We start from the raw sequence: 23,984 nt of genomic DNA, 5'->3' as shown, positions 1-23,984 counted from the left end.
AGCCGGAAGAAATGTTTAACCTGGAAAGGATCATCACAGCGGCCTCGAAATTGCACACTGTGACATTACATTCTCCCAGGAGCCTTTGTGTTCAGTTACTTGTGCGGCATCTCTCCCCACAGCTGGGATGTACAAACCGTGACTGGTGTTTCTCCGGGTCTTTCGGGTCTTTGTGAAGGACCAAAGAAAATATGGAGTGAGTGGATTGCAGGAGAAAGGTGCCATCTAGGGATCTGTGTCAGCTGAGTGTGGGAGCAAGGGCTCAGGAGCTCAAAAGCACTGGATGCTTGGGTTTATTTATGCTTGTCATTTTTTGACTTGGAATTTTCACTTATTTGTGCACTTATTTTTAAATTATATCAAAGCAATACATACTCAGGTTAAAAGGTAAACCCTAAAAAAGAGTTTATGGAGAAAAGCCGTACTCTCTGTGCCGTCTCTTCCCAGTCCCGCTCCCCAGAGGCACCCTCTTTAACTTTTTATAGATAGTTCTTCCTGTAGTTACCTCCACAGCTCCAAATAATGTGCTCATTCCACCTCTTTCTGTGGACATGACTGGCCTTCACTCCTCTGATAGCTGAGCATTTCTCTCGAAGCCCTTCCCCCACCTCCCACCCCCTGAATTTAAGTAACGCACTTAAGCTTCTGCTTCTTGTTCCAGTAACTGGAGGCGACAGAACCCTCTGTGGGATGAAGCAGCTGATCCCATCGCCTTCCCTCTTCTGGCTTCCCTCCCCCCAAATGCAGGCGTGGGCCCTGGAGCCTGAGAGCCTGAGACAAGGCTGAGGGCACAGGGAGCGTGCTAGAGGCTTTGTTGAGCTCGGATCTGGGTGGCGTGGGTTGTGCAGGCACAGTGCCCAGAGGACACTGGTGTTGAGCAGGTGTAGCCGGTGCCTGACCCCAGCAGGACAGAGCCTGAGGAGTAGGTTTTGCTACCAGCCTGCCTGGTGGGAAAAGGAAGGGAAAGAGCTTCAGACTGATGGAGCAGAGAGAGGCAGGGAGACAAGAAAGGGGGCGAAAGAGGAATGGCCACCTAGGACATTTCAACACTCTTCAGTTTTGTTTGAAAAGAAAAGAGAGGCCAGATCCCAGGTGCTGGTACTGGGGGTCTGGCCAATTCATTTTCCTTGGCTCATTCATGCCTCTGAATTGGGAAGGGGGGGCACACACCATGACAATTGGTAGTGAATGCTAGGCTGGGTTCCCACCAGGTCCACCCCCGGAGCAGCGTTCTTTCTCACCCTGGATGGACCAGAAATTCTGTGTCGGGGGCAGCCCTGACTGCAATGGCATGCCGCCAGGCCGGGGAGGGCTGGCTGCCCAGCTCCTCAGTCCAGAGAGAGGGACAATCTAGAAAAGATATGCTAACATCGCCCGTGGATCTCTAAATCTGAACCTGCTTGCATTATGGGACGTCCCAGAAAGCTTAAGTAGGTGCTTTTTCAAAAACGTTAAGAAAATTCACTTTAAGAATAACAATGATAGTAACCCTTTACATCTGTAAAGCATTTTATTTTTGATGAGTTTCCCACACAGAAGTCTAAGGAGTTGCAGAGAAGGGGCGAGGTCTCCACTTCACAGGTGAGGAAACCCAGGCTTCAGGTTCAAGTCACCACATCCAAGTTACCCTCAGTGTACACAATCCATACTGCAAGGTGTGTGAAGTGCACACAGCCAATGTACACTTTATCCCAATAAATTACACGTGCATGTCTCCACAGAAGGCCACTGAGACCAAGATCTGGAACATTTCCTTCCCTCCTGCCCTTCCCAGGCTGTGACCCTCCCCACACACACAAGAAACCATTCTGACTTCTTTCACCATAGGCTAGTTCTGCCTAAATTATACAAATCATCTGGTATATATTTTTATGACTAGTTTCTTCCACTAACATAATTTCTCCGAGATTCATTCATGCTGTTATGTGTACCAATAGTTCATCTTTTTATTATTGCTATGGCATCCCACTGTACACACACACACACACACACACACACAAACACAGGCACACACACGCACACATGTGCACACACAAGCACACACGTGCACACACACCTACTTACTTACCTATTCTTCTCTTAAATGATATTTTGGATAGTTTCCAGTTCACAAAGCTGGAATTGGAATTTGGATCTTTCCATTCAGACTCTTGGGCTCAATTACCATATGTTTTCTCCCCATAGTCGTAACAAACATATACAGTTACTTACTCACCCTGGCCCCAAAATGGCGCTGAAGAAAAGATAGCCGGGTCCAAGAGGGTTTAGAGGAGTTGTCCGGGTGGCAATGGGCAGATGGAGCCAGCGTATTGGTTGTTTGGCACATCAATTTCCCTCAATAGTACGTAAGCCCCTGAGGGCAGGGCCAGTGTGTCTCTCCTGTTCACTAGGTCATTTCCAACATAGTAGGTGCTTCATAAAAGTTTGTTAAACAGATGGATTTTAAGGTTGTCAAATAGGTGGACTGTGATGGTAACTCAGGGTGGCATCTGGTCTTGTCTTTTCACTTGTTGGTTTTATTGTTATTCAGGTACCGCAAGGGTAACAGACAACGGCCTTTGATTGTTGGCTTGTAACTCAGTTTCCAAGAGGAGGAGACACACAGGGGGCAGAGGGCAAGTGGGGAAGCACTATGGTAGGTCAGGAGGTGGGGGTTGGGAGTGGGAATACGGGCAAGAGCCATTATTGTGGTTTCTGCAAGAAGGAGCAGGCGAGGCAGGGTCAGCAGGTTTAGGATTAGCCACCTGGAATAATTTCAGCTGGCTCTGGGGCACAGGGACTGTCCCTAGCTGTGTGGTACCTGGCCCTGGGACGCCTAGGGCAGGTAAATAAAGGAATAGCAAATATAAAGGAGGTGGTAGGGGTGTGGTTGGATGAGACCCTTACTCCCAGGTGGGACCCATACTCTCTCTAGGAACTGGCTAGCCTGGAAGGGGCCACTCCTGCAGGCCTGCAGGGCCCCAGGTGCCACAGCATCACAACAGTAAATAAAAGATGCGGTTGATAAACTTTGGTCTTCAATGCTTAGATCAGGTGTCTTTTCTTGCGACACCAGCCCTGATCTCCTGTGACTCCAAGGAGACAGTTCTTCCTTGTCTGTGCCCCCTGCTCGTCCAGCCTCGCGGTCGTCTGTGAGCAGCCGCCTTCCCACCGGGCTGGGCAGACTCCTGGGGGAGGAAGGCGGGCTCCCGGCTCTCCCGAGGGAGGCGCGGTGCTGTCCCGGGCGGGAGCGTGCGAAGTGGGGGAGTTATTTTGCAGGGGTGAGGAGAATTTCACAGCCACTGCTTTTGAAAGTCCTGTCAGCACTCCCTCGGTGGGGGAAGGGGGTTCTCTCCCGCACCCTCGCTGGTGTTTATGAGCTCAGGAAGGAAAGGGTCTCTGTGCTTTCCCCTGGCGGTTGGCAGTGGGAATTTGCCACCAGCTCATGCTGTCTCTGTGTCTTACATCATTTATTTGAGGGGAAGGGGAACAAATGGACTGTAGAGGAACATCCTGGCTGAAACATACTGGAAAAGTTTAAGGAAGAACTTGAGATAGTTCAGACCAAGGAACAAAGCCAGCTGGCTCAAATGTGTGAAAAGCATGAAGAAATCATGAAGCTGGTCTTCAGTTATATGTTTTCTTTCATTCATTTAGCTGCCCAGTCTGCCAAATGACCCAGTAACCTTGAAGTTGAAACCAGATATTTGCTTAGGAATAAGTAGAGGATTACTTTCTAAATAAATGCACTCACCCATGTTGACTTCATTCTCAGTGATGGAGCCCAGGGATGAGTGTGTGTGTGTGCATGTGTGTGCATGTGCATGCATGTGCATGCCCGTCTGGTAAAAGCCATGCAGCCCACAGCAGGATTTAAGGGACCCCAGAGAGAAGGCTCACATAGTTAGAGTGCAGTAGCATCATATCTAGATTTGTGAGAATTTTGCTCTTGATCGTCCCAGAGAGGGAAGGCGGGGCAAGGCAGAAGAGCGAATCCACTATTCCTTCTGCTAATTCCTGCATGCCTACTAGGAGTGGAGAGTTTGGAGAGCTGAGTATGACTCTGATGTTTGATCTTCAGCATGAGTTTTTTATACAGTATGTCCTATGAACCCAAGTCAGACTTAGCTCAAATATGAATGAGATATGGCATCAGGAATTCCGCCGCTGCAGCTTTAATTCTTTGCTGTTGACAAAGCACATTCTCAATCTTGAGCCAGTTTGACCCTCCCAGCAACCCTGGAGGAGGCAGGAGAGGCAGTTTCCATGTTTCACAGATTAGGTAGCACCAACCACCAGGTTCAGGTTGCTCTGTTATCTGTCAGAGAAACACTAAGGTGGTGACTTCTTTGTAGGAGGTCAAAAGTGATCCTGAGTCTTCATAATTTGACTCTGGCTTGAAACGCTGCAGCCAACTCCTGCTGCACAGCTGTGGCTCTGGATGTCTGTCGTCGCAGGGCAGGGCTTCCCTGCAATTCTCCACTCTGCCGTCTTGGGTGGCTCTGAGCTCCACCAGCCTCTGCTCTGTTCCTTCTACCTGCCTCTTCCTGCCCAGACACAGTGGCCTGTGGGGTGCACCCAGCTCAAGTGACTAAGAGGGTTCAAGAGAACAGGACGTGATGTTGGATTCCTATTTGGGCTCTGCCTTTAAAAATTGGTTTCATTGGCCACAAATTCTCAATGGTTCTGTCTGATCCTCAGCAGTGACCTCCCTTTCCATGACTCAAAAGTTTATTCCGAGGCTCCCCATTAGCCAAGTGGGGAAGGTTAGGGGCCAGAGCAGGCAGGGCAGTGAGGTTCCTCCTTGATCCCTTCCATCTAAAATGTGCCCAGCTTATCTTGAGCCTGTAATGGACTCAAGTTTGTTGAGGTTCTTATGACATTATCAATACCTGCCCTGTGTAATGCCTGCTGAGTGCAGGGTACTCCACTAGACATGCTATATCCACTGTGGTGTTCAGTCCTATGACGTGGTGGCTTAGCAAAGGAAGGGACTTTGATCTTGGAGTCAGAACGCCCCCGTCTCTCAATCCCAATACTGTCTCTATCTGGAAGTGTGTCCTTGGGCAAGCACTTTTTGGAGCTTTCTCAGCTTTTTTGAACAAAACAGATTCCACAGGAGACCAAGTGTGGTGTGTGCTTGCTGGATCACCATTCAAGCATCTTAGTGCTCCCATCTCCTCTGTACTCCACACACCGGGGCCTCCTGTGCAAATGACTTTTGGTACCTGCTTAAGAATACATTCAGAATGTCATTGGCCTGGAGTGTGGCTGGTCCTGGGTGCACAGGGCTGGAACAGGAAGGGAATAAGTGCCAATGACTTTCCTTTTGTCAATCAGATGTGCCTAGGTGATGAAGAACCAATACATGGAATGTGCAAGCTCTTTGGGGACCACAAGTCTCACCAGGTGGCTGAGATTTCTGATGCCTACGCAGAGAGGAAAGTGAGTTTCACCTAGGATATTGAGCTGGTGCTGCAGAAATCTAAGAGTGCAACACAAGGAATGCATGTAGGGCTCCCACAGCTCATGGCTTCTCCCCACATTTTTGGTTTCAGTTCAAATAGTTTTCTCTTCAAGCCACGAGGCCAGTGCTTAAATGCAAGAGAGAAATATGTGGCATCTCTAGAGATTGACTCTTCTTAAGCGTGTCTTGTAATGTGTCAAGCTTTGAAATGTGCACCTTGAGAAATGGGTGAATTCTGATTGTTTCAGGGGCTTCCAAAAATAGTAGGTTTATGGCCATATCATTACCCTCTTATAAGATGAATAAATGGGTGTGTCCTGGCTTCTATGGCCTGGTTTTCTTCATTTCATGACTTTTCCCCCTGCAATAAAGGTTTTAGGAATAAATCTCTGGATACATTTTGTCAAGAGAACAAAATTTTCTAAGCCATACACATGGGCACATGTGTGCTCTGAAGACTAGACAGTGGTTCAGAAACAAATTCTAGTGGTGAGTTTTCAGTTCTTGTAGAGGACGGACATCTACAGATGGCCACGGCAGGGCCCCTTGGGGTCTGATTTCTGGGCCACACTAACCACCTAAGAGTTGGTGCCACAGGTTGGGTTCTCTGGAAACAGAAGCTGAGACAGAGTTTGGGGTACAACATCGACCTTTGTGCAGGAAGGGAGAAGAAAGAGATGAAAGAGAGGGGAAGGTAGTCTGGACTAGCAGTACCTGGCCAGGCAGGGACTCTGGAACCAGCATCACCCACCAGAGAGCCCACATTGTGCCAGTGTGGACAGGTAAGTACAGGTCCTCTTGCCCAGCCACTGAGTGTGGCTGCTTTGGGAAGGCAGAGCTGAGAGCAAACTGAAGGATCTGACAACTGGGGCTGGTCGAGCCGTGGAGGCAACAAGTCCTCCCTGGAAAGGGGGACAGTGGAAGAACATCTCTGTGTCTACCACAGCTGACTTTTACAGATCTTCTCAATACCAAATGTTTGTTAAAATTGGGTTTATTACTTCCTCACCTGGCCAAGATGGAGTAACAGGGTCTGAATTTACCCTCCCTTCTGAAATAGTAATAACAAAATAAACAGAAAAATATTTGAAACAATGGTGTGCAAGGCACTGGAGCTCAGGCAATGAAGAATGATAATTCCTGAGAGACAGGATCTAAACAAGATGAGCCCTACAATTCTTCCAGCTTACCGCCTTGAGAGAGTTTCCAGGCCAAGGGACTGAGAGGGGGAGCCCGAGCAAAGCCTGGCAGATTTCCTGAGTTCAGGAAACAGAGCTGAGAGTCTGGGGAGGTTGAGGCAGGTCAACTGCACATGACAGAGTCCAGGGAAGAGAACACTGCACAGAGAACCCCAATATCTGCAAAGAGTCCCAGGAGTTTTCAACAAAGAACTAGTCGGCCAGCATGTTTGTGAGGAAATCGCTGCAGGTGGGAAGGAACCATAGGAAAGGATTGAAGAAACAGTGCCTGGAGCTCAAACAGGACTGGGGACAATGCCTATTCCCACTACGACTGGAAAAACTCATAAATCATGCGATACTGGAACAGTACTCAGGAAGCCTTAGCCCCATTAGACCAGCCTAACGAATAATGGAAGGAAGAACCGAGAGGTCAAACTCTTTCCAAGTAACATAAGTGTATCCCAGGACAAAATTTAATATTTCTGGAAATACAAAAATATCAGCATCCAACAACGTAAAATTCACAATGTCTGGTATCCTAACATGACCTCTAATGAAAGCAATAATCAATCACTAAAGTCAAATCAGAACTGAGGCAGATGTTAGAATTAGCAGACAAAGATATTAAAGATTGTTATAATTGTATTGCATATTTCAAAAAGTTAGAGGCATGGATGATATTTAAAAAGATTCAAGTTAAAACTACAATGTCATGGAAAATACACTGGATGGGATGAACCACAGGTTAGACACAGAGAAGGAAAGCTCTATGAACTTGAAGGCACAGCGATATAAACCACAAAATGAGATAGAGGAATGAGAATTTTTAAAAAATAGCATTAGCAAGCTGTGGAACAACTTCAAGTGTCCCAATATATGGGTATCTGGAATCCCTTAAGGAAATGATAGGATTGGGCGGGCCGGGGGGGAGGGGGAGAGCAGAAAAAGTATTTGAAGAAACAATGGACAAAATTTTTCCAAACTTGGTGAAAATTATATAAACTCACATCTGGCATCTCTGGCATAACCTAGACAGAAAGGAATTCCAGATTCCCCCCAACCCGGTCCTCCTAATCTCAGTACCAGGCACAATGATTGCTCAGGCATCTCAGTGCCACCTCTTCCCTTACCAGGTGTATCCTCTCCATGCACCTCCCAGCCCCTTGACCCATCTCCCCTGGCCACTCTCACCGCCTCTGCCTGGACACTCTAAGGTCCACACGGACTCCTCCTGCCCACTCAGCCCCACTAATAGCCAGAGTGATCGTTCCATGTTTTAGATCATGCCATTCCCTTGTTCAAAATCCCCAATTGGTGGGGGGGTCCATTATATTTCAGATAAACCCACATCCTGGCCCCACCCGCCTTTTTGTCTTCTTGCCCCCCCCACCCCCAGCCGCCTGGAGCCGGGCTCAGTCCCTAGGCCTCACCACCCTCAGATATGACCATTGCTTGGCCATTGTTCAGTCCTCTCCTCAGAAGTCAGGTTCTTGGAGACGCCCTCCCAGACCACCTGAAGCAGGGAGCTGCCCCCTCCTCGGCCTCAGCCACCCCCAGGACCCTGGTTCTACCTTCCTTTGTCTTCCTTTAGAGCACTTGCCAGTACCCTGAGATTCTGTGGTGTGTCGATTATGTCTATTTGGGTTTTTCTTGTTATCCTCAAGAAGATTAGTCTAGTGAGTTAAATAAAACTCCCAAGCACATGCCGGGCAGGCAGCTCATGGTGACAAATGCTAGAATGTTTCTGTATATTGTGGACTGTGGTGGCATATCTGAGACCTGGGGAAGCCTGTGGAATGGAAGATCCTCTCATTGTCCGAGGGGGAAGGTCAACAAAGGCAAGATCGACTTGCCCAGTGCCTACTGTGTGCCTGGTCCAATGCTGGGCACTGCACAGTCAGCATCTCATTAGCCCTCTTCAGAACCCACCCCCCCTTTCACAAGGCAGGAATATGAGGTGCAGGACTATTCAGCTACAATCGCCCCATCATGCCGGGTCTACCTGACCTCACCGTCCACGCTTTCCCCACGAGGGAAGACCTGATCACAGAGGTGCCGCTGGAGCCGAGGTTTACAGGAGGAGCTGAAGGCGCTGTAGACTGTGGACAGCCCGAGAACAAGATCTGGACTTCCTAGAAATATCACAATGGGCGACTCTGACATTTCATTCCCCTCAAAATTACTCAGGTAATTTCTTCCATTTGACTACTCCTTCAAAAAGGATCTAGATTTGATCATGATAAAAACCCATGAGCAATGGCTTTAAAAAAATTAGGGGTTCTCTTTTACTTAATGAACTGGCCAGAGGCAGGGAGGCAAGGCTGCCAGCTTGGTGACTGCTGACGCCCGGCCCTCTTCTTCCAGCTGTACTGTGTGTGCTGTCAGCACATGGTCAGAGGTGGCTGCTCCGTGTGGGCATCCCTGAGTCCTGGAGGAAGGAAGGGGCAAGACAGAGGGCAAGGCTTGTCCCAGAGGCATTTTTGTCCCAGAGGGCAAGACTTGTCCCAGAAGCTACTTTTAAGCAGCTTCCCCAGAAGCCCCACCCACCAACTCCCACTTCTGCTTCTGTGGCACACCCGGCCACCCACCCCTAACTACAAGGGAAGCAGAAAACAAACATAGTGTTTTTAGCTGCCCACCATTGCTGGCCCGAGGCGTCAGGGCTCTTTGGAGAGGAAAGAGGTGAAATGGGTAGTGGGCAGGCGGCTAATGCCCCACACCTGTGGTGTTCCTGGTTCAGTGGAGCTGGGGAGGCTGAGGCCGCACCAAGAACCAGGTGCCTGGGCCTGCCCTCTGCAGACCTTCCCTAAGGAAATGTTCACACTGCCTCCACAGGACACGAGAAGCTCACTGGGGACGTGCCCACCAGTGCCGCAGACACGTGGGCCATGATCCACGCTGTTGGAGACAGTCTGCTCTGTGGCACCAAACACAAGCTTGCCAGCCCCAAAAGGCAGCTGGAGCACAAGCGAGCGTGCCTCCAGCCTGGGGAAGTCACAGCTGGTGGCCTGGTGACTGAAAGCCCCCAACAGCCTTAGGAGCAGATGAGGGTGCTCCTGCAGAGTCAGGGGAGTGCAGTGCAGCTCCTCCATGAGTGAAGGGGCTCAAGGCAGAGATGGAGAGACTTGTGGAGGGCAGCCTGTCCCCTTAGGTACCACCAAGGACACCCTCTGTCAGGCACTATTTTCAAGAGTTCATTAAAAGAATGGGGATCACTGCCTATCTTCCCCCAGCCCCCACCCCGCCCCATACTGACCAAGTGTTGACCTGGCAGGAAGACTATGCCACACAAGGCCATCTGTCCCAACAAGCACTGGGGATACATCGTGAGAGGCAGCACTGGGGTCTGTGCCAAAACCAAAAACAGGGACAAAGCTTCCCCAGAATCCATCTCCTTCCTCTGCCAGCGAGGCCTCTGCACAGGGAAGTGAGGTTGGGTCAAGGGAACTAACCGTATGATACAGTAGACAACTTTTATCTTTGGCTGCAACTCTCAAGTTGCTGGACTTCACCTTTTAAAAAGAAAAAAGAAAAAAAGATTCTACGTTGTAGTCTCTCTCTTGATTCTGGATCTTACGTTGGTAATTGATCATCCAAAGCTTTAAAAAAACAACAAACAGGAATCTGTTTAAAAAGCGCTTGTTGCTTGAAGCTCATATACGTGGCCTTGAATGGTGGAGGCCACTGGATCTGCCACTGGGGTGGGTGGTGCAAGTGATGAGTCCTTGGTACAGCTAAACAGAACAGCCTTGTGTTCTGAAGACTTACGATGCACTTTTAGCTCAATTGAGCCTCAGATGCTAGAAATCACAATAGCAATGATTCCCCAGAAATGAAGCCTGTGGCTAGCTCTCGCCATGGACTTTGTTTTTTCCCCCTCACAATAATAACTACAATTTGTTGAAAGCTTAGTATATACTACTAGGCACTCTTCATGTTAATGAGTTAATTCCATTCTCAAAATAACTGAAGGCGGTAAGAATGATCATCTCTACATGAAAGAAGGAAACTCAGGGTCCAAGAATTTAAATCACTAGCCCAAGATTACACAGACACTGAAAGGGTAGACCTAATGCAAATCCAAGTCCATCTGGCTGGAGGCCTGGCTTCTTCCAGCCCACCCCAGAGTAATGACCTGTAAATATCTCCTGAGAGAATCCTGGCCTCCTTCAGGAAGAATCTCACTCTTCTTAATTCCAGCCCACCAGTTTTCAGTGTTACACCCGGCTTTTCACGAGATTAATTCACACAGAGATCAAACTGACCGTTTGGAGGTTTATTAGCCAGCAACTGCGAGCGGCCTCATGGCCTTAACAGACTCGCAGCCTCGAACAGTCTTTGCAGGGAGAATATAAAGGCAAAAACCACATTCTGTTTGGCTGAGGGGACAGGTGGGGGACTAGCAAAGCAGTAGACAGAAGCTAAGATAAGCGTTAATTAATCTTCTTGGTTAACTATTCCCTGGAGTTTTTACGGGCAGAAATCTTTTACAAAGTTTACGAAGAGCCAGGGGAGGGGAAGAGGTCATTGTTTCTACTAAATTTTGTTGCTCCTGCTTATCTTCAAAGTAGCGATTGGAAGGGTAGAAAATGGGAGTGCTAAGATGGGAGTACTATAGTTCATCAGCAAACATCTACCACAAAATTCAATTAGGGTTATGGAATCCTAGGTTGCACCTATTGGTATGTGGTTAGAATTGTATGCAATGCTTCACATAAATGACATTATGGGAACTTCACTCCCCTTAGGAGGTAAACAATGGGGTCCCCACTGCAAAGGTGAAGAAACTGAGAAGGAGATTAGTGGCTTGTCTAAAATCACACTGTTAACAGCATGGATTCCGAATGTCATTCTCAAGTCCCTCCTCCTTCCAGCTACCTTGTTTTCAGTTGTGACTAGTTGCAAGTGACACACACTCTGCCCTGCTGCCCCGCTCAGCTGGGAAGGAAGGGAAGGGACTTCTGAAAAGCACCGGGAAAAGGGTAGGGAGGCCTCAGAGGTGACAGGACCCAAACTCAGTTATGGGCAGAAGCCCTTTTCTCTCTTTTGTCTATTTCTCAGTGATTGTTTTGCTTTTTTCCTGAAGAATGACCTCTTCTCCTCTGTCATTACAGCTTGGAGTCTGAAGCTAAGGGGTTCTTTTCTCCCAGTTTCTGTCCAATACATTCCCAGGAAAGGACTCTGCTTGGCTAACACTAAAGCCACTGGCCCAAGTTGGGCAGCAGCAGTGCCTCCAAAGAGGTGGCAGTGAGGACACAAACTCAGATGACCATGGGAGCCAGGCACTTAGCAAAAATGAAGCAGCCTGGGAGATAAGGGAGGCTGTGACAAATAGCAGAGGCCATGCTGCGTATAAAGAAAACATTGTCCTGTTGGAACATAGGCTGAGTGTAGCCAGAGATTCCAGGGTTTTTTTTAGAAAAGCAAGAAATCCAGATTTTTAAAATATTAAATGGCTTGATTCTTTCGAAAGCTGTCAGCTAATTAAAAATAGATTTTTAAAATATTGCAACAAAGCACTTCTGTGAACCAGATGGAAACTCCAGGCCATCACCAGTTTGCAACCTCCGGTGGTGTGTGGGGATATTTGCCTTGCCTGAAACTTCCCTCCTTTTGCTGTGACTCCTCAGGCAGCAGCACTTCCCTGCAGGTTCACAGGAAAGCACAAGGTCCCTGGGAAGTTAGAGCGAGACCTCAGGAGGCACTGCCCAGACATCATCACCCTGATCTACGCGTCCATGCTCTGCATGAAGAGCTGGCCCTCTGTGGTGGGGATGCAGGATTATGGGCAGGGAGTCTGAGCTGTGAAGAGCGGGGAGACCAGAGGCAAACTGCTCACCTGAGGCAAAGTGCTGAGTGAAGGGCCAGAGGGAGCGACCACTGAAAGGGCCCCAAGCTCACCTGGGGAGGGGGTTGCCAGGAGTGTGTTTGCTTTACTAGATTTGTTTAGGCAGCAGGAAAACAAAGGTGGAGGGAAGGTTCTGTCCTGAGGCCACCTGCAGAGAGGTGTGGGGTCTGACGTGGCAGGGCCTCAGGGACACTGGGCCTCTGGGGTCCTTTGGAGCTTGGCTACTCTGGGACCCTCAGCAGAGGAGTTTGGGGTCTTCTCAGGATTCAGCATCTCCTTCCCCTCCTGGCCCAGCCAACTGCTACGCCCTCTGCTTTTTCACACCATCCTCTGGTCAGAACCCTCAAGACCTGGACTCCTGCAAGCTGTCCTTTCCACCTGTTAGTATCCTTTGCACTCAACCCCCTCTGCAAACTGCCCTAGTCTCTTGGCTTTTAATTCCACACTTCAAAAGATGTTTATTGAGCATCTGGGCCTGTTCTAGGAGTGGCTCTGAAAATGCAGACAAAGTTCTTTGCTTTCTTAGGGGGTGAACAATAAAACAAGCAAGATGGGTTCAGAGAGTGCTAAAACGCCACGGGTGCTGTAAAAATAGAGTGGTGAAACAGTGATGGGGGTTGGTAGGCTGGGTGGCTGGGAAAGGTCTCCCTGAGTAGGCCAAGCTTAAATGCCATCCGAATGACCAGGACAGCCAGCAAAGATGGGGACTAGGATTCCAGGAGGCTTGAGCAGTGAGTGGTTGGAACTGTGCCCCCACAAGCATGGGGAGTGGAGAGGTAAGCTGAGGCCAGGCTTCTGGACAAGGTCAGACTTGAACCAAAGGATTACTATGGTCTGGTTCTCCTGGGCAGCAACAAGGATTCAAATGCACACTCTTCCTGCCTCTTGCTATCACTATGAATAATGATCATTAATGACCCTTGGTTCTGCTCATCACTCAGCAGTTCCAAATCACTTCCCTACTATGATCACATTGAACACAGGGTCTCTGCCCCAAAGTGTGTCCTGGGAAACAGGAACTGGGACTTTCACCCCCAGAAGCTGTGTGCTCCTCCCACCGAATGCCCTCTTCATCTCCTAAGAACCCACATGTAGGCATGCACTGAGTGGGCATGCCCGCCTGATCAGGCTAGCTTCCTGTGGAAGTATTCCCAGATTTCAGGGGCTTAAGTGAGATAAGTCATAGCTCTCTCACTTAAAGTCCAAGTGTTGGTGGAGGTTCCTCTATGATGCCAGCAGGGGACTGGGGTTCCCCTCCATGTGTCTCTCTACCACACCCCATCCTGCCCAGGCAGCTGGACATCAGAAAGGGGGAGAGAAAGGGCAGGCTCTCCCCTTGGAGGGCAGAACCCAGAAACCCCACCCATTCTCCTGATTATATCGCAGCAGCCAGAACTTAGTCACATAGCTACATCCAAGGTCATTCTAGTTATGCTGTCACCTAAAAACTGGGTTTCTATTTACTACAGAAAAGGGAGACAATGGATACAGGGGAATGTGAATCCTGGGGGGGGGGGGGAGGAGCCTACTAAACATGGCTCCTGGTGGCTAACTTGGCTCAAATATTAAAAAAAAACACCAAACAGAGCCTAGTAGCCATTTCTGCACAAGGGCCTCTTATGCAAACCATACTTTGCAGAAACACCTCCCTGCCAAACTGCGGGCCTGTGTGCTGAACTGCCTGCCTACACTGTGTTTCTGCGGGCTGAGCCAACCCTTAAAAAGGTTTCCTGGAATCCTATTTCAGCCAATAGGATTGCGGCTTTCCCCATCCAGTGGAGCCTTGCAGCTCTAGCCAATCAGAATAGCTCTACTCTGACCAATCAGAACAGTGCCTTTTGAACCAATCAAACTGTGAAGATTTAGTGTTATTTGCATGAAGATGGACCAATCAGGAACCAGGGGTGGGGACTTCAGTGCACACAAGCCAGCTCCCGTGGATGCAGGAGTGCGCTTTCCACCAGAGCCTGAAGGCTGAGTTTCCCCGGCTAGAGCTGAGCCACCCAACACCTCTGGGTGGAACAGCTGTCCATAGCCGTGCAGTTTGGCCGTAGCCCTATTATGCTGTCCCCCGGCAGTGCTATAGTCACAGCCATGATGTGCCACTGTTGAGAGCTGTATGCACCTCATAAGCATAAAGTTTCCTTCTTTGCTGCCCCCCAAATTGGGAACTCCTGTTGGCACTGTAATAGTGCCAAAAATCGGTTGACTGGAACAACTATCCCTGGCATTGCTCTTGTATTGATAATTTTTCTGATTATGAAAGCAATACATACTGCTAAGAACACAGGAATGTGTAAAGGAAAAGATCATGAGTAATTACACAGCTAATCGTTAAGACTTATGGGGGCATGTCATACACATTATTTTGTAATCTTATTTCTGGAATAGCAATATGACCCTGATGACCTTTCCATATTGACAACTATAGGTCTGTACCACCATTATAGGTTTTCAGGGCATTTTTAAGTGATGACCTGTCATGAACTGGGAAGTGGCTGTGATTTGCATTTATTTGCTTACTAATGAAGGTGAACATCATTTCATTTTTATTGGCCTTTTTTGTTTTGTCTGTTATAGACTACAAAATTGTTTTTCCCACTCGTCTATCTTTTAACTTAAAAGTCCTCCCTAAATCCCGCCCACCTATCAGGCCCAAGCTCAACTTTTCTTTCTTGTAGTTTCTTGTTCACTTCAGTCCATAAAGTAACTCTGCACCTTAACTTCTGTTTATTGCAAGTACTAATACAAGTGAGCTCATAAATGTAAACGTAACCGGTACACTCTAAGTAACGTTAAAAACAGACATTATGGGGGGGGGGGGGGGTGGAGCAGACTTAACCAGAGCTCTCCCTGGGCCTAGTTCGGGAAAGTTCTAATGGGCACACGGAACTAAGCTTTAGGTTAATTTAAAAATTATTTATTAATTCCAGAGAGGAAGGGAAGGGGGGAGAGAAAATCATTTGTTGTTCCACTATTTATGCATTCAGTGGTTGATTCTTAAAATAGGAAAATTAAGGATTGCTTTGACAAGCACCTGAAGGTGAGACTCTCCAAAACCTGCAGCCGTCGGCTGAAAGCAGCTCCAGCTCCAGCCGGCTACTCCGCAGGGCTGCCCTTGTGGGTCGCCCAGCACGTTCCCCAAGCGGGAGGCGGGAGCACGGCCGCGCAACGTGCTCGGAGCCGCCTCGAGAGGGTGCCTGTCCCACACGCGCGGGGAGGGCGGGGGGCGGGACGCTCCCCCGCCACTCTCCCGGCCGCTCAATAGGAAAGCCGGAGCGGACAGGGTGGGCGGACCCACACGCCCTTCCCGCGGTGAACGCCCAGCCCTGGGCGGGCCGAGCCACCGCCCTCCAGTGAGGTCCGGGCGCCCGGCTCGGCTGAGACGAAAGGGCAAGGCGCGCGTCAGTCAGGCAGCCCAGCCAATGGACTCGCGCGCTACGCTCGCGCCCGCCTCCGCCTCGGCCTCCCGGCGCCCGCGTTGCTTTTCCTCAGGCCGCCACGGCCCTCCGCCCGCGCTCCCGTCGGCGTCTTCGCACGCGTCTCCGGGGCGGTGGTGGCCTGCGGCTGGCGCGAAGGCCGGGCCGACTCCGCAGAGGGCGGCTGCAGGCGGTGGCCTTCAATACGAGCCCGAGGTCAGTGGGGTAAACGGACGGCGCGCACGGGCCCGTCGCCATTTTCCTTCACTTGACTCCCGGGGGCGGTGGGAGAAAGGGAGCGATGGGGCCGACCGGAAGAGGCCTGGGGGTCGGGGTGGGCGGGCAGGCCTCGAGGAGGACCGTGGGTGGCAGTGGCGCAGGCTGGGGGATGGGCGCCGCGTGGCGCGGCCGGCTGGCCCCAACCCCCTCTGTTTCCCGCCCAGCGCCTCAGGACCGGGGGGAGGGGTCATTCTTCACATTCTTCAGTCCTCTCCCTTCCCCCGCCCCGCTGCAATCTAGCTTGGGCGGGGAAGTCCGGCCCCCTGTCGTCGCCCATTGGCCAGCGCCTTCTCCCGCTCTAGCTTGACTGGCTGCGGGAGTCGCCAGGTCCCCCCTGACGTCACTTCCGCTATCAAGTTTGTGGGCCGGGGAGACCTTGGCCTTGGGGGCTGGGATGCGGGAGGGAAGGTAGGAAGTGCGGGGGTAGTGCCCGGACGAGTGGGCGCGGACTGGCTGTCCCTGGGCCGGCTCCCTGCCACTAATCCGCTCGGCCGAGCCCAGCCTCGGTCCCGGAGCAGCTGTGCCTCCTGATCCACCACGACCTCCGTCCTTGGCTGGGGAGAGGGTCGGGCGGGAATTAGTGGGATCCGGGGGTGGACTTGTGCCTGGCTACCTGGGCCACGACCAGCATCCCCAGCTCCGAGTCGGTGCTGCACACCTGGAAGCAGGCGGGCTTTTCACGTCCCCGGCAGGCTCGGGTGTGAGGAATGTGTAACCTTTATGTCCTTGGCCAGCAATGGCCTTCTGTCTCCAACTTTTACAGTAGGGCCTGGAACCCTGCCTTCTGTGTCAGAGGTGAGGGTGTGTTTTAATACACTTATTTACGAGAGGGTTGGCAAACGAAAAGAAGGCATTGGGCATAGTGAGTGTTACATTCTTGAAGTAAATTGGGAGACTGGATGAGCCTACTTCTTTAAACCTTACTGATAGTCGTCTTGGCACTCAGTTCCTAAGTTAAAACCTCATTTAGCAGTTCCCTGAATTTATGTTGACCTGGAAATCTTGTAATAGTAAATTTATGTATTTTAGAACAGAATTTATATCCAGGTTTTTCTGTTGTATGGCTGTCAGGTTCACTTGCAGTAGCATATTCAGGGAATATGTGTATAGTTGAGGAACTAAATACTTGTAAACTTGTAAGTTACTTTGGGTTTTGTGAGGGTGTTTGATTTATTATACATAGTTGCTAAAAGGACTGTTTTGAGCTTTTTGAACCCCTTCTAAATTCAGTTAAGATTAAATAGCATTTTAAAATGTGTCACTAGTGAACACACAATTACAGTTCATGGGGGGGGGGGGGGATGAACCCTGTTTTGGATACTTTTGCAGTGACAGTGAGAGGGTGTTTTCCTCTTGAAACAGGCTGTAGGTCCTACCCTCCCCTAAACAAAATTGAAGCTCTGTCGAATTTGAGAGACTCGGGGAATTTTGCAAGTCTCATAAAAAAGAAAGTTTCTAAATCACCGCGTTCAGACTTAATATAATGAAAGAAAGATCGATACACAAGTTTGTCTCCAAAGTTTACTCATTATGGGCACTTTATTCCTGTTAGCATTAACTAGAATTTCTTGCACACTAGATATTTGTGTACCTTTTTTCAATAGCTAATATAGTAAGTATCACTAATAGTGGGAATTGCCCAATATTAAGAGATCTAAACCAATGTTTTTAACTGTAGATCCTGACTCATTGAGTCATTAAATCAATGTAGTGGGTGGTAATCAGAATTTTTAAAAAATAGAATAGAAAATATTTATTGATTCAGCTGTAGTCATGTGTATTTCTGCAAAATATCTTTCTAAGGGTGTCAAAAAAGAGTCAGAAAAACAACCCTTCTAAAGGGTATTTTTATCCATAGCACTGGTCTTCAAGGAGTGTTAAAAGCAACCCAGTTTGTATTTCTATTTGGTGGAGCATGTTCTCCTCACCTTAGTTTTCAGGAATTGGCCATCAATGACCAGCATAGATTTGTAATCACTTCATATTTTAATAGTCTGAGAAGCTTTTATTTAGTCAGTAAAGGATGTTCTCGACCCCAGAATATTAATTGCCAATGATTTTTGTTTTCCATGGGTAGATGAGAATTGAAGAATTCAGGTCCCCAGTCCTAGCAATGAATTGTTAACACTGCCTCATGTGACTTGACTGGAGTAAAGGAGGCCCAGTCACTGCATGCTCTTTGCTTGTGTGGGTGTTCTAAGCATTATACAATTACTTAAGAGTGGACTTCATTAAATAACCAGATAAAATGGGAGACACCACTTTTTTTTAATTTTGATACTGTCTTTGAAATCTAGAGTGTATTCAGCATGTCTCATTTTCAGCTAGTCGCATTTCCAGTGCTCAGTAGTTAACATGGCTAATGGCTACTGAACGGATTTGGACTTCTAGTGGATTGTCTACACTCTACAAAAGTTAACTTTTTCTACATGATATTTGCGGTTTCGTATTACAGTCAAAAATGTTCCGTCTCCACAGCCTATTCTCAAATATGAGGAAATTGGATCAGGTAATTTTCTTAGACTCTTTTCTAGGTCTAAGATTTAAGTATTCTGAAGCAGCAGACAGCTACACTTTTAACATGTTACTTTGCTTCTCTAGGAGTATTTTAAGAGATTTTAGAGAATGTTTTTAAGTGGCAGATATTAATGATGAATATGATTTGGGAGTGTTCTATTAATTGGTCATCCTTTTTTGCTTTGTGACAGTGTAACGAAGTTACTCTTTCTAATTCACTTGGGAGCTGCCCCCCCCCTTTTATTTGGTCAAATATGTGATTGCTTGACGCACAGGAGGGAACATTTTTCTTAATGAATTCACTCATGTACAGTGTAGAGTATGAATTATCTGTTAAGGATATAGTTAATTATAGTAAACTGTGGAATCTAGATTTAATAACTAGAATCTATTTTGGGGGGCTTTTGGATGTGTAGATTATACAGTGATTTTTTTTCAACCTGGGAACATAATTGGTATAATGAAGGTAGAAGATATTAAAGGACTGAGAAATAATGGCATATAAATAAGGACAGTTAAGCAGAACAGGTCAGCCGAGTGGAATACTCTACCTTACCCTAAATATTTGTGTGCGTTATAGGGTTTGTAGCAGAATTTATTTAGGCATACAGGGGTAACGGAATGCACTTGTTGTAGCAGGGAAGTTGGCTCCAAATTAACAATTTGCATTTGAAAACTTAACAAAGGGATACTTGGAGTTCACTTGACATTAGTTACTGTTTGTTTGTTTTTTTAATTCAGAATTTAGATAATTTCGTCTAATCTATAGCATCTTATGTACCTGCTATGAGTCTGAGTAAATGAAAGGAATTGATCCTTTTGAAAAACATGGCCTAGTATTTAGCTGTATAAAACTTTGGTAGGATATGAAATGGAGATCTTAGAGTTAGGTTAACTTTAGTTACATCTAAAAACATCTTGTCAATTTCACACGCCAATTTACACTGATGGGGTGATCCATTGCTAAAAATAATGTGGATGCTCTGTCCAAGGAATCAAAATACTGTTGGAGAGTTTGGTGAATAATAATGTTTTAATATTCAGTCAGCATCATCAGATAATTTCATTAATATTGAACCTGAGTATTTGAGAATGAAGGAAATCTTTGTTAGGTAGACAATATTCTAATTTTGATTTGTATTTGATAATCAGTAAGTCAAACGAAATGATGAGACTGAAGGAAATAGTTCTTGTTATTTGTACGGAAGTTTGGCAAAAATGAAATTTATACAACCATAAGAGAGCACATGAATAAAGGCTTTTAAAAATAAAGTGTTCTGAGCTACTTTGTTTATGAGAGTATGTAAATTAATGTAAAGGTAGGCAGCTCAGACTTCTGGAAGAACATTTTAGCTCGGAAGCTCAAACTCTTAGTAGGTATTAAGTATTTGGAAAGTAGAGTATATCTGCCTCTGGACTAAGTGACTTTAGCATGTTTTAAGAATTTAGAATCTAGTTTGTTCAGAATACCACCTTTGGTGCTCGCTTTAGCAGCATGTGTACTAAAATTGGAATTAAACAGAGAAGATTAGCATGGCCTCTGTGCAAATATGACATGCAGATTCATGACGCATTCTATATAAAAAACAAATAAAATACCACCTTGATAAATGCAAAGGTGAAATTTATATATTTTACTTTATTAATATGCAGCCTTCAGAGTGTGTTTTTAGGATCATCACCCTTAACCTTTTTTTGGTCAAGACTTCTTTGCGAATGTGATAAAAGCTATGGATTCTTGCAGAAAACCTGTACTGTATATACAATTTTGGGAGGTTACTGAGGCCCGTTATGGATATAGATTAAGAACCCTGACTTTAAAGTGTTGACTATACAAATATGTTAAACATTATGATATATTATACACTATTCATTTACTAAAATATAGGTGGATTTTTTTTATATATATCTTTATTGATTTCAGAGAGAAAGTTGAAACATCAATGAAGAGAGAGTCGCCATTGATCGGCTGCCTCCTGTATGCCCCCGACTAGGGATCAAGCCCGCAACCTGGGCATGTGCCCTGACCAGAAATCGAACCGCTGCGCCACGCCTGGTGGGGTTGTAGGTGGATTTTAAAATGTGAATGTTGCCCTGGCTCATGTGGCTCTGTTGGAGCATTGTCCCATACACCAAAAGGTAGTACATCGAAAGGTCTTGGGTTCCATTCTTGGTCAGGGCACATATCCAGGTTGTGGGTTTGGTCCCTGATCAGGATGCTTACGGGAAGCAGTTGATTGAAGTTTGTCTCTCACATTGATGTTTCTCTCTAAAATAAAAATTAAAATAAAATGTGAATGTTAGTTATGGAACTTTATTTGATATAAATACCAGATACTGACAAACAAGCTTATTCATAATTAGGAGATTTCCTTCACTTATTTTTTGTTGTTGATTTTTCCCCCCCCCTCTTTTTAAAATTCAGGTATTTTTTATTAGTTACACTTGTCATTCAGTATTGTTTTATATTAGTTTCAGGTGTACAGCATAGTGGTTAGAAATTTATATAATTAAAGAAGTGATTCCCCCAATAAGTCTAGTACCCATCTGCACCATACACAGTTATTACTACAATATTAACTATATTTGCTATGCTGTACTTTACATCCCCATGACTCTCTTGTAATTCATAGCACGTTTTAAATTGCAGATAAGTATTTTTGACGATCTCCAGTATATATGAAGTAAAATTATTGTCTTAGTTTCTCAAATTGATTTATTAAGAATAACTATCCATTTATTGAATATTCCTGGATTATTAAGGGGCTTTGCATGTGTTACCAATCCCCAAAAACACCCAATGAGTTGTGGCTGTTACAGTTTCCCAATTGGAGATAAGAGAACTAATTAAGTAACTTGTACGAGAAAGCAGCCACTAAGGAGCTGCTTGACTCCAAAGCCATTAACCTTAGCTCTTTTCCTTTACCTTTGCTGCTCTGTTGGACTGAAATCTGTTTCTTACACATTTTGTCCAAGTTGAATTATGATTTTTAAGTTTTTTTTTTTTTAAAGAGAGAAACATCGATTTGTTGCTCCACTTATTTATGCATTCATTGGTTGATTCTTACATGGGGACTGAACCCACAACCTTGGCATATTGGGATGGTGCCCCAACTAACTGGGATACCTGGTCAGGGGGACAGTCTAATTTTTAATGGGCAGGGGCAAGCTACAGATTGAGGTGGTATGTAAGGATAGAATATGGCTATTAAAAGGTTACTTTTTAAAAACAAATTATCTGAAAGGTAAAATTCAGAGAGGTTTGGCTAATAGCATCTTGTAGTGAGCATCCACTATGTACTTGGTGCTTTTTGTCTATTATTTTTATTTCCTCTTAATAGCCCTCTAATATTTGTCTGATTTTTGTAAGTTAAAATAACAAAGCCCCAGAGATTAAACGATGTGCCTAAAGGCATGATAAATAAGCCAGGCTTCAAGCAGCTCTCTGATTCTGCAGTGCACTTTAACTATAGAGGAGACAATCTCAAGAACAGAAAATAACACTAGCTAATTACCGCACTCCTTTTCTCTTTCCCAGTAGTCAAGCATTATATGGTTGTGATCAGTGTACATGTTAGGATTTTTACTTCACCTTATTTCTGAATGAACATTTCCATGGGTCCTGGTAATCCATAAATTCTAGTACATGGGTTGTGTTCTGTGTTTCTGAAAGCTTGCTTAACAAATAGTGCCTCCTCTTAGCTGTTAGATACTAGTTTCCAAAATTTACTCTAATCAAATAAATGTTTTCTAAAAAACTGCAAGCTGTGAACCATGAGTGGATCACAAAGTCACTTTATTGTGTATAAAAAGAAAACATAAAATTAAGGATTGGTGATGATTTGTGAACAGTATTAATATTCTGTTGTATTAGTATTACATATTTATAGATACGTACTAGTTAGAAATATAAAATATTTTTCTTGCTGTGGATTGTGGAAAGGTAGAAACCACTGCTCTAATGAATAGTGATGCTACATAGTTGATATCTTTCTCTCCTCACCCATCAACATCCAACTATTGGATTTTATTTGTATGTATTTCCCCCAAATGGGAGATCATTTTAATAGCCCTTGGTAGATAAATTGCCAGATTGCTTACTTCCAGCATGGTACCTATTTATATTGCTGGGTGAAGAAAAATAGTACAAAGTAAGCATGTCACACTTGCCAAGACTGATTCTACATTATTTAATTTTAGATAACTATGTTTGATGAGGATTCAAACATGTTTTAAATGAGAAAATTGGTCAGGGTTGAGGGCTAGGCTAGAGGTACCAGCTGGTTTTATTGTTGGCTGAAAGAACCATGTTGGTTCAGAACACAGCCCGTATATTAGAATTAGAAAGGCTTGACTTTTTAGGAGTAGTTGTCTACTTGTTCTTAACCTTGAATCATCTGGCCTTATAGAATAGAAATTGATTGGCTCAAGTGTAGTAAGTTTGGAGATCATTTGGGCAAGTTATTAAAACTTCTTAGCACCAGTTTCTACCTATGTAAAATGGAGATGATGACTATTAAATAAGATGGCACACATGAAGGACTTGACATAGACCCTTCTGTATGTTGGATGCCTTTTTAAGTCTTTCCCTTTATTCTTACAGATTATTTAGTTCAGTATCTCGATGTTTCAGCTAGGAAAGCTGAGGGGCTAAAAAGGCTAAATTACACGAGGTTTCAGTGGTAGTGAGTAGGGCCAGGATTTGAACCTTGGTGGTTTTTTTTACTCCAAATGAGTATTGTTGCCATGAACATTCATGTATAAGTTTTTGTGTTTAATTCTCTTGGGAGTATGCCTCTGAGTGGAATTGCTTGGTCATGTGGTAACTATTTGACTTTTTGACGAGCTTCAAAACACCTGCACCATTTCACATTTTTGCCAGCAGGATATGAAGGATCTCCACATCCTCGCCAATACTTAACTGTCTTTTTGATCCATGGTTTTAATTATATCCAGCCTAGTGGGTCTGAAAGTGGTATTTCATTGTGGTTGGGTTTTGGTTTCCCTAATAACTAATAAATGATGTTGAGTGTCTTATTTACTTATTGGCCATTTGTGATTGTGAGTCATATCTTTGAAGAAATGTCTATTCAAATCCTTTGCCCTTCTTTTAAAATAGATTATTTGTCTTAAGATACGTTTATATATGGTGTGAGTAGGGTTCCAAATTCATTCTTTTGCATGTGGATATCCAGTTGTCCTAGCACTCTTTGTTGAAAAAACTTCTTTTCCCTTTGAATTATCTTGGCACTCTTTTTGAAAATCAATTGACCCAATGTATGGGGTTTATTTCT

General features: G+C 45.9%; 1 protein-coding gene across 1 annotated transcript in view; it reads left to right on the top strand.

Moving 5' to 3' along the window:
• Positions 1-15,923: 15,923 nt before the first annotated feature.
• Positions 15,924-23,984, top strand: part of ZNF169 (zinc finger protein 169) — a 122,509-nt gene continuing 114,448 nt past the window's right edge. Inside the window, exon 1 of the mRNA XM_081150571.1 lies at positions 15,924-16,110. The gene's annotated coding sequence lies outside the window, so the exon portion shown is untranslated. The remainder of the gene's footprint in view (positions 16,111-23,984) is intronic.

This window comes from Miniopterus schreibersii (assembly GCF_964146895.1).
Source record: "Miniopterus schreibersii genome assembly, chromosome: 11".
Taxonomy (NCBI): domain Eukaryota; kingdom Metazoa; phylum Chordata; class Mammalia; order Chiroptera; family Miniopteridae; genus Miniopterus; species Miniopterus schreibersii.
This window is presented reverse-complemented; position numbering and strand designations above follow the sequence as displayed.